Source organism: Adiantum capillus-veneris, chromosome 28 (genome assembly GCF_014529385.1).
Source record: "Adiantum capillus-veneris isolate H3 chromosome 28, ASM1452938v2, whole genome shotgun sequence".
Lineage (NCBI taxonomy): Eukaryota > Viridiplantae > Streptophyta > Polypodiopsida > Polypodiales > Pteridaceae > Adiantum > Adiantum capillus-veneris.
In genome coordinates this window covers 109,637,393-109,647,626 of record NC_140958.1, presented here as the reverse complement: position 1 = coordinate 109,647,626, position 10,234 = coordinate 109,637,393, and positions in this window count along the sequence as shown.

The window sequence follows — 10,234 nt, the reverse complement described above, 5'->3', positions numbered from 1 at the left end:
TTGGATTGGAGCCCAGTAGGGAAGCGGATTGGCCATGGGAGCTTGAGTCTTGAACATGGATCATGAGGAAGTCTCAAAGCGAATAAAAGACCCTCTCCACACACACATGTTGCAAGTTTTGCAACACTGCAGAGGAAAAGAAGAGAATTATGTAGCCAAGTAGATTCAGATTTGCAATAAGAGAATTGGGATATGGAAAATTGAGCTTGGAAAGCCTTAGCTCACTGGTAGTAGATTCGAGAAGCATTGACAACTTGAAGAAGCTTGAAAATTGAGCATTGGAGAGAAAGTTAAGGCTTGAAGATAGCACTAAAAATCCCTGCAGAATTGAGTAAGCAAAAGCGAATCCTCAAGGGGCAGAGTTCAGGATTGCAATTGAGTAGTAGGTCTTGAGATCATTGAAAAGTAGTAGCACTGAATAATAAAAATGGGTAGTGTAGGGGAAATTAGCCAAGGCAAAGAAGGCAAATAAAAATTGGAAGGCTTGTGAGAAAACTAAGTAGAGTTGCAAACTGAAGGCCTTTAGTAGTGTGGAGATTTCTCAACATTAGAAGCATTGCCTTGAGCTGAGACAAAGAAAGAAGAGTAGTGAGAGAAGGAAGATTGTGTGTGTGTGTGTGTGTGTGTTGCACACACATTTTGGTAGGAAAAGAGCCATTTTTTTCCTACTCTTAGAGTGTATATAGACACACTCTCATCTATGAGGGATAGAGGAGCAAGAAATTGAGAGAATCCATCGTCGTCGGCCTTCTTGGTCAAGGAGAAAAGGAGAGAGGATGCATGTGCTTGCGAAGTGCTCGTGCACACACACACACACACACACACACATGCATCATGTGTGAGCATCGATGAGTAAGCTTAGGAATCTCCTAGCATTGTCCCGACATCCTCCGATGGCTTCAACATAGGGTGAGGGAGGGAGAGAGAGCGTGTTGGCTCTCATGTGGCGTGCATACAGCATCGAAAAGTCCCTCTACTCCCCATGACAACCTTGTGACCTCGACATGTAGAGAGAGAGAGAGCCACATGGACTCTCGGTTAGGATCCGACATTGGTGAAACGCTTTGTATGGCATTGAGCTCCAGGTTTTCTCGTCTTTTGGCGATCTTCTCGCATCATTTTGGCTTTGGCCCATCAGCTTGGCATCAGTTTCCCTTGCCAGCCATCGGCTTTGAGCATCGACGATTATAGCATCGATGCACTTTTGTTCGGCAATGGAAGAAAACATCAACGTTCTTATTGGCTTTGACATAGCAAGAGTGGTTTGGATCTTCTCCGCCATAGCCTCACCATCACCTACTCTTCCACCCCCATTTTGTAGTGTTTGTCTCCAACTGACTCTTCCGCTCGGCGTCCCACCTCGACTTAGCTGGACATAGATGAGAGAGAGTTGTATCGGTTCTCCTCTAGCCCGCATCCAAAGAAGATCGGTTCCAATGTAGTCTCCTTGATGATGACTTTTCCTGCTTCAGTGACACACGTCTGACACATAATATCCACCGCATAGAAAGCAAGTCGTGGATTTAGCTCCTGCGATAACTTTGTGAGCTACCGCCCTGTGATCAGTAGGGGTTCATACTAAATCAACATTGGAATAATGAATGAAACTTGCTTGAGATAGTTTTTCCTACCAACCATAGGTGCCTTGTTGTTCTATGTGTTTGATTTTTTATTGACACACTTTTTGACCAACGAGGTAGTGTGTCAGATTTCATGTGTTTTGCTCATAGATTCGGCGTTCCTTCCAATGCACATTATGTGGCACATGTGTTGTGTTCATGTATGATTGTGTGGGTCATTCTAGAGAGTAGCTTGAACACGCTTTTGTGAGATTATGCTATGTATGCCTATGTGGATACAGTGTAAGCTAGGTACAACTCATAGATGGAAAATTCATAGGTTTGTAGGGTTTCTGGGTAGGTACAATTGTCCATAGAGCCACTCGTTTAGGAGTGAGCTAGATTGCTAGGCTTTTGGTAGTTTATGTATGACATAGGTGGATTTGCTTGAGACACATTAGTGTTTGTTCATTGTGTATGCAGTTTTGGTGAGATTTTTGAGATGTTTCTTAAGATTTAAGGAAAACTCTGCCAAATTTTTCCCAGATTCTTGCCATGCTTTATGCGTATCTATAGCTTACTCTCTGATGGTTTAGTGGTCGAGTGTGACTCCCACTTTGACCATGATCGAGTTTTGACATTCACTTCGATAGGTTTTGTTAGTTTGGACATGGCTTTAGTGTTCTTGTATCCACTCTCACAAGAGTGAGTTTTACATATGCTCATGTGGCTACAAATTACAAGTAGTCAGAGGCTTTATAAGTTACATGACAATGATCGAGTTTTGGCATTCACTTTGCTAGGTTTGTTCGTTTGGACATGGCTTTAGTGTTCTTGTATCCACTTTGACAAGAGTGAGTTTTATATATGCTCATGTGGCTACAAATTACAGGTAGTCACACGCTTTAAAAGTTCTACATGTTTTTGGACTCTTGTCATATCTTTGTTAGGCAATTTTCTTGTGGGATGCATTTTTTATCACTATTTGCTCACTACTTGCATATATGGTTATGCGTTTTACGATCGATTGAGGTGTTTGTCTTAGATTGGGCTCACTTGGTTTAGTGATGTTGCTTATGCTTGCAAATTGTGGATCTATTCTATGCATATGAAAGCATCGCTTTTGATGCAATTAATCATGGTTATTATCGTGTAGTGGTCGAGTGATCTTCACTTTGTTACCATTTTGACATTATTTATGGTTGAGATTTTGCTTGAGTTTTTGCTCATTTTTCAAGGGAGACTCCTTCGGTTTTCTTGCAGGATTTCTTACCATAATTTAATTACTCATCATCCATATAGCATACATTCATGACAATTCAAAGTCAATAGTGATGATTCATAAGAGACGGTAGTCTTGATACTAGTGATGTTAGCATTGTGGTCACACAAGGCACATTAGGTGCCATTGTTTCAGATGTATGAGGTAGCAGTGGAGATGTATGCATGATGCAAATGAGGTTTCAAATGCTAGAGTGGTGGCTTCATATGCCAGTGATGATGATATCACATTTACCTTTAGCATTCCTCATGTAAGTTGAGAGGTGGCACCTCTCCCCGTTGCTAGATGAGGATGTACTTTTCCATGTCACACCACATCGTGAGTGGCTTAGTACTTTCTCTGCTGAGAGCTTTGGTTGTGCACACTTAGTTGATGGTTTGGCGTGTGACATTGCAAGTGTAAGAGATGTTTGCTTGTCATTAACTATTGATGCATCCTATACGCTAAGATGTGCGCTATGTTGCTCAGTTGAGACATAGTTCAATCTCAGTGAGACAATTAGCAGATTGTGGGTGTCAGATACTGCTTAGAGAGTAGTCTTTCCAAATGCATTGCAAATCACTAGTGATTCCAAGGGAGCCTGAAGTGGGTTGGTATATCTTATGCATGTATTTGAGGTATAAGACAAAATAGTCTCGGTTTTGTTGTTGGCATGTGTTGAGTGAGAGATAAGATGTGTCTCACCTCTACCATGCTAAAGAGACAGAGCATGTACATGTGCAAGACATGTCAGTAGACTCTATAGAGAGAGACAGAGAGATAGAGTGACAATGCTCTAGTAAGACACAACAAGTGTTGTCAGAGTCTGTGCAGATAGAGGTAGAGTGGGTTTGCTCCCTAGAGACACATGCAGAGATGATAGACATGGGGTTCTTTGATATGCTCATGCTAGAGCCTGATGAGTTGATGTCAAGATGTGTAGTTCCACCCATGGATGAGAGGAACATAGCCATTTCATTGTCAACAATGACACATCTATACGCGACGAGTAGTCCTACTGATGGAGTGCATGCAAATAACACTAAGGAGGCTAGTACAACCAAGTTTGTGTAGCTTTTGTCAGTGTTCGGGCATCTCATGTATGACCTACTAGTGTGGAGGCCCATACCAGTTAGCTACAATAGGAGCATGCATTGTGGAGCTATGTAGACCATACAAAGTTGTCTACGGGATTTGCATATAGGCTCTAGCATGGATATTCATGCTTGTCTTTCACTAGAGCTGATACGACTACATGTAGATTGACTAAGCGAGCCACTGGTCCAAGGTTGAGAGAGTCTCTCACCTATTTTTTGGTACATATTATTAGTTTAGCTAGTAGGATGTGCTTATTGGCACATTCACCTGCAAGTGAGAGATTTGCTCCATCTTTGTCTTCTCCTCCTTTGTGTGCTCATGTGTGTGTGTGTGTGCGCGCGCGCGTGCGCGCGCGCGCGCGCGCGCGAGAGAGAGAGAGAGAGAGAGAGAGAGAGAGAGAGAGAGAGAGAGAGAGAGAGAGAGAGAGAGAGAGAGAGAGAGAGAGAGAGAGAGAGAGATCAAGCATTGTGGCTGTATCGGCGGTTGAGCGCGGTGACAGTGGCAGCTCCTTCTTCTTTGCGGCACAGGATCCTTCACGACGGAAGCATTGAGTGGTGAGTGACACACCCCTGTCACTTTGAGCTTGCTAGGACTATCTAGTTGTGTGCTTGCTGCCTTTCGAGGCTCGCACACAGTGCACATGCAAGTTTCCAGCCTCCGACACGTGCGAGAAAGCGCACATTATTGGTGCCTTTTCTGGGGACTGCCTTGCACTAAGCTTGAGGAGCACTTAGTGCTACCTCAGGAATCCTTCACTTCTGCCATTTCTGGTTTTTTGCTGAGTTGTGTGAGAATTGTTAAGTGGCTGTAATTTATAATTTTGAGGTTTTTGTAAGCTATGTTAAGTGCTGCAGTGTACTTGTTTTTGTTAGATTTGTTAGCTATAATGTGCAGGTGTTAGTAGATCTGTTAGCTAGTGTAAATCTGTAACGTGCAGTGGATAGTGAGTAGATTGAGTACTCTGTGAGTGAGCAGTTTTGCTGTGTTAGAAAGTGTAGATAGTGTGTAGTAGTTAGTGTAGACAGTGTGCATTAGTTAGTGTAGACAGTGTGCAGTTCTATGTTAGATAACGTGAGAGCAGAGGTAATTAGTGTTAATTAGTTGTGTTAGCTGTAAGGAGGTTAGGCAGAGCTGCTAGGAGCTACTGTGTGCGTGTGTGAGCTCGGTGTCCACGCGCAACATTATCCAAGAAAAAGTTTTTTTTCAAAAAGTTAAAAAAAAAAACGCTCGAAAATATTGAGACCAAAGAGAAAATTTGAAAACAAAAATAAAATTAAAAAATCTTATCTTAAAAGGAAGGATTGGGATCGTTCCCCCCAAGCCCAAGCCTAGGCCTTAGTCCTTAGTCTTATGATATAGTATACACACTACTTTATATATAAATACTAGAACCTCAAGTGAAGGGACGGCATGTGGGACAAGTTCCTCAAGTCCTCCACCATTCCCTTCACACTCACCCTTTGGACTTACTAATTCTAGCCTTCTCCTCGATTAGGAAATACTATTTTTAGGATTTTGAGGGCTTTACGTGACCGAATTGGGAGATGTAAAGCACGACACATCCCCCTAGTCAAGATGCTCGTTTTGAGCTATCACACGCCATATTCCGTGGCTTAGTTAGAAAAAAAAACTTGAAATAAAAAAATCGAGAGTAAATTTGGGTTGCAAACACCCAAAAAACTAGGTGAGCGGCCTTCACGAGCACTCAGTAGTAATGCTTCTAGAGTGTTGAGGTCACATGCACCTACACTCTAGTCATGTGCTAGAGGACAATCACATAGAGAGTGTCTCCGTTTACGCGGGCACTCATTATTCCTCCACCTTAGGCTCTAGGCCCTCAGCGAGAACCCAAGGTAGTACCACTCATGACCCACATATTGTGTCTAGTGACTCTTCCTATGACTACAACGTCATGGAAGGTTACCCAATGCTTAATCTCGATAGTTCAAGCCAAGACATGCATGCCCTGGGCCCACGGTCCGGGCCGAGCATAAGTTAGCTGCTTGAAAGAGACTTTGAGTAGAGCCACTCACTCCGAACATGGAGCTAACGTTGGGAATGAAGGGGATGGGGAAGTAAATTCACCATTCATGATCAACATAGACCCCATGCTCCTGGAGAGTATGCATGTGAATACTCCATTCACTGCACCCCCTAACTCTTCAGGGCTATTCCCCTCTGAGGTTATATTACCTGATGGGAGAAGCCTTGAAGAAGTGCAAGAGGTTGAGAGATATATCATTGTGGCTAGGAAAAAGAAAATTGAGAGCCTACACAAGGAGGCCCAAAAACGTAGAGTCTATAGCACAAACACAAGCTTAACAAATTGAATCTTATTGAACAACTCCATCCTAGCAAACAAAGCAAAAAGAGAAGGAGTTCTAGGTTGAGTAGCCTCTAAGGAAAAAGCAGAGAGGCCTACAAAAAGGGTGTTAGAAATAGGGTTGTAGGGAAACGCACACAGCTTGGAGAAGATGAAGGAAGCTCAAGGAACACATCGGAGAGTGTATTACTTAGTGTGCAGAAAGATAAGATAGCCATAGAGTGATGGCCGTATATACAATGCACGGGGGAAAATGTTAGGAAATAAGACGTAGCTAAATAGATAATTGAGTAGATTACTTAATGGAGAGAGACAGATTTACATACACGAGATTATAGAGTAGAAAGAGAGAGAGAGTACACACGATATACGTGGTTCACCCAATGTGGGCTACGTCCACGGGAAAGAAGCCACTCAATGGCTTTAGTACTTCAAAACAAGAAGTAGTTTACAAAGGGATTATACCCTTAATGGAGCTCCCGCCTTGCTTCACTCTCACCACCTCACACTCACCTTGTTGCATCAACTTCACACTATGAAATGTGTGTAGAAATGACCTCCTTTTATAGGCCAAAAGGGCTGCCCTCTCTTATGAGAGACAGCCATGTGTAGCCGCCCTTGTGCAAATAAGTCCAAATCGGACCCTCCAATCTGCCCATGTGTGGCCACCCTTGAGAAGACAAGTCCGCTTTTGAATTCGGCCACCGGCCACCGGCCATTGACTTCCGACCACTGGCCATCGGCCATTGACTACCGGCCACCGGCCAACCGAACAGTTGTTTTCCGACCACTTTTCGGCCGCCGGCCGGCCATAATATTCCGACGAAAAGGAATATTTCGGCGAAAAAAGTCTCGGGGGCCTCCGCCCCCGAGGCCTCTAAAGTTGCCCCTGATTTTTGTCCGTGAAAATTTTGGTTTCCGGTGAGTGATTTTCCTTCACGCACGATGGCTTCTCCTCATAATGGGGGCCTTACAAATGTGCGCTTTTACCACAGAAAATTACAAGGGTAAATCAGGCTCCATACTTAACAATCTCCCACTTGGAGACTGATCTCCAAACCAAACCTGTGACTGCTTTCCATTCTGGCTTCTTATCCTTGAATGCCGATTGAAGATGAGCAAAAGCTCAACTTCTCCTTGTTGACCATCTTTGTAAACATGTCTGCATGATTTTCACTTGTATGCACCTTTCCTAGCTTTAGCTGTCCCTCTTCCAAAAGAGTGCGTATGAAGTGATATCTCACCTCAATGTGCTTTGTCCTTGAATGAAAGGCTGAGTTCTTCGCAAGATGGATAGCGCTTTGGCTATCAGTGTACAAGACACAATTGTCTTGTTTGAATCCAAGCTCTTCTAAGAATCTGTGGAGCCACAGAATTTCTTTGCTTGCCTCCGTCATTGCTACATACTCTACTTCCGTGGTAGAAAGTGAAACCACTTTCTGCAGCTTTGAAGCACAGCTTACTGCTGTGCCTCCAACCGTGAACACATAGCCAGTAGTGCTCCTTCGAGTATCTTTGTCACCTGCCATATCTGCATCAACATACCCTTCTAGAAAAATATCAGTTCCTCCAAAATACAAAGCATTTGTTGTTGTCCCTTTTAGATACCTAAGTATCCACTTCACAGCTTGCCAATGCTCTTTACCTGGGTTGTCCATGAACCTACTCACAACTCCCACTGCATGTGCAATGTCTGGCCTTGTCCAGACCATAGCATACATTAGAGAACCTACCGTTGCAGCATATGGAACTTTAGACATATAGGCTATCTCCTCTTGTGTCTTTGGACACATATCCTTCGTTAGTTTAAAATGACCAGCCAAAGGTGTAGAAACTGGTTTTGCATTTTGCATTGCAAACCTTTCTAGTACCTTCTTGATGTAATCTTCTTGAGATAGCTTTATTGTCTTCTTCGTCCTGTCCCTTGATATTTTCATACCAAGTATCCTCTTTGCAGCACCTAAATCTTTCATTGAAAAAGATTTAGACAGCTCCTCTTTTAGGTCTTTGATGTCTTGCATGTTAGCACTTGCAATCAACATGTCATCAACATACAACATTAGGATGATGAATTTCCCATCTCCCAAATTCTCCGTGTAGACGCAGTGATCCGAGTTGCATCTTGTGAATCCATGATCCAACATCCATCGATCAAACTTCAAGTACCATTGTCTTGATGCTTTCTTTAAACCATACAAGCTCTTCTTTAATCTGCAAACCATTTTCTCCTTACCTTTTACTTCATACCCCTTTGGTTGAAGCATGTAGATTTCCTCCTCTAAGTCACCGTGAGGGAATGCCGTATTTACATCCATTTGCTCGAGATTTAGATCATGAGCAGCCGCAAGGCTTAAGACAAACCTAATTGAGTTCATTTTTACAACAGGAGAAAATATTTCATTGAAGTCAATACCTTTCTTTTGAGAAAAACCTTTTACCACAAGCCTAGACTTGTACCTTTTCTTCCCACCTTCTTCTTCCTTTAGCTTGTACACCCATTTGTTTTGAAGTGCCCGCTTACCTTTAGGCAACTCAACCAACTCCCATGTTTGGTTGCAATGTAGTGAGTCCATCTCCACTTGCATGCCCTTCGTCCATTCTTCTTTGGATTCATGTTGCATAGCTTCTTCATATGATTCCGGCTCTCCAGAATCTGAGATCAAGAGATGGTTGAAGGAAGGAACAAACCTTTCTTGAGGTCTACTTGCTCTTGTAGATCTTTGGGGAATAGGTTGAGGCTCCTCATTTGGTTGACGTTGTTACACATTGTCACTGTTTGCAGTCCTTGAGTCTTCACCGTCCTCAAGCTCCATGTACTCATCACCTGTTTCTTTTGTTTGTTTTCTTTCCAAGTAATCTTTGTACATATTTTGTTCGTTAAAAATTACATCCCTACTCCTTAAGATTTTACCATCTTCAGGATTCCATAGGCGATACCCAAAGTCTCCTTCTCCATAGCCAATGAAGAAACACTTTTTGGACTTTGCATCTAACTTTGATCTTAGACTTCTATCTATGTGCATGAAAGCCTCACACCCAAACACTTTGAGAAATGCATAATTCACCGGTTTACCTGTCCATGCCTCTTCTGGAACTCCCCCATCCAATGCCGTTGAGGGTGACCGATTGATTAAGTACACAGACGTACTTACAGCTTCCGCCCAAAGCTCAAGCGGTAGGCCTGCATGTAGCCGCATGCTCGTTCCATGATTGTCCTGTTCATCCTTTCCGAAATCCCATTTTGTTGAGGTGTCCTTGGGGTTGTCCTTTGCCTCCGAATGCCATTGCTAGCACAAAAGCTTTCAAAAGCTTGGCTGCAATATTCGCCTCCATTGTCGGATCTGAGGCATTTAACCTTGGTACCTGTTTCATTCTCCACAAAGGCTTTCCACCTTTGAAATATGGAAAATACATCGGATTTATTCTTCATGACATAAACTCATGTTTTTCTAGTCGCATCGTCTATTAATGTTACATAGTACAATGAGCCACCAAGTGATGGTGTACTTGCAGGACCCCAAACATCAGAATGAACCAACTCAAGTTTTTTATTTTTTCTTTCATTCCTGATTTTTGAAATTTTACCCTCTTTTGTTTACCATAAACACAATCTTCATAGAACTCTAAGTCCACTTCTTTCAAACCTGGTAGAAGCTTCTTTGTTTGAAGGATTTGCATTCCTTTGGCACTCATATGCCCAAGTCGGTAGTGCCACACCGCACTGTCAACTTCTGTAGTTGCTGCACAAGCTGAAGGTTGCGTGCTAACAGTACACAAGTAAAGTGTACCGACTTTTTCACCCTTGGCAACCACCAAAGATCCCTTTGAGATCTTCCACCGTTTGTTTCCGAATGCAATGTTGTGACCTTCATCGTCCAATTGTCCTGTAGAGATCAAATTTTTGCGAAGAGAAGGAACATGCCTAACATCTTTAAGCTTCCATTCATTTCCGTTAGCAGTTTTGACAGAAACTGTACCTTTGCCGATAATCTC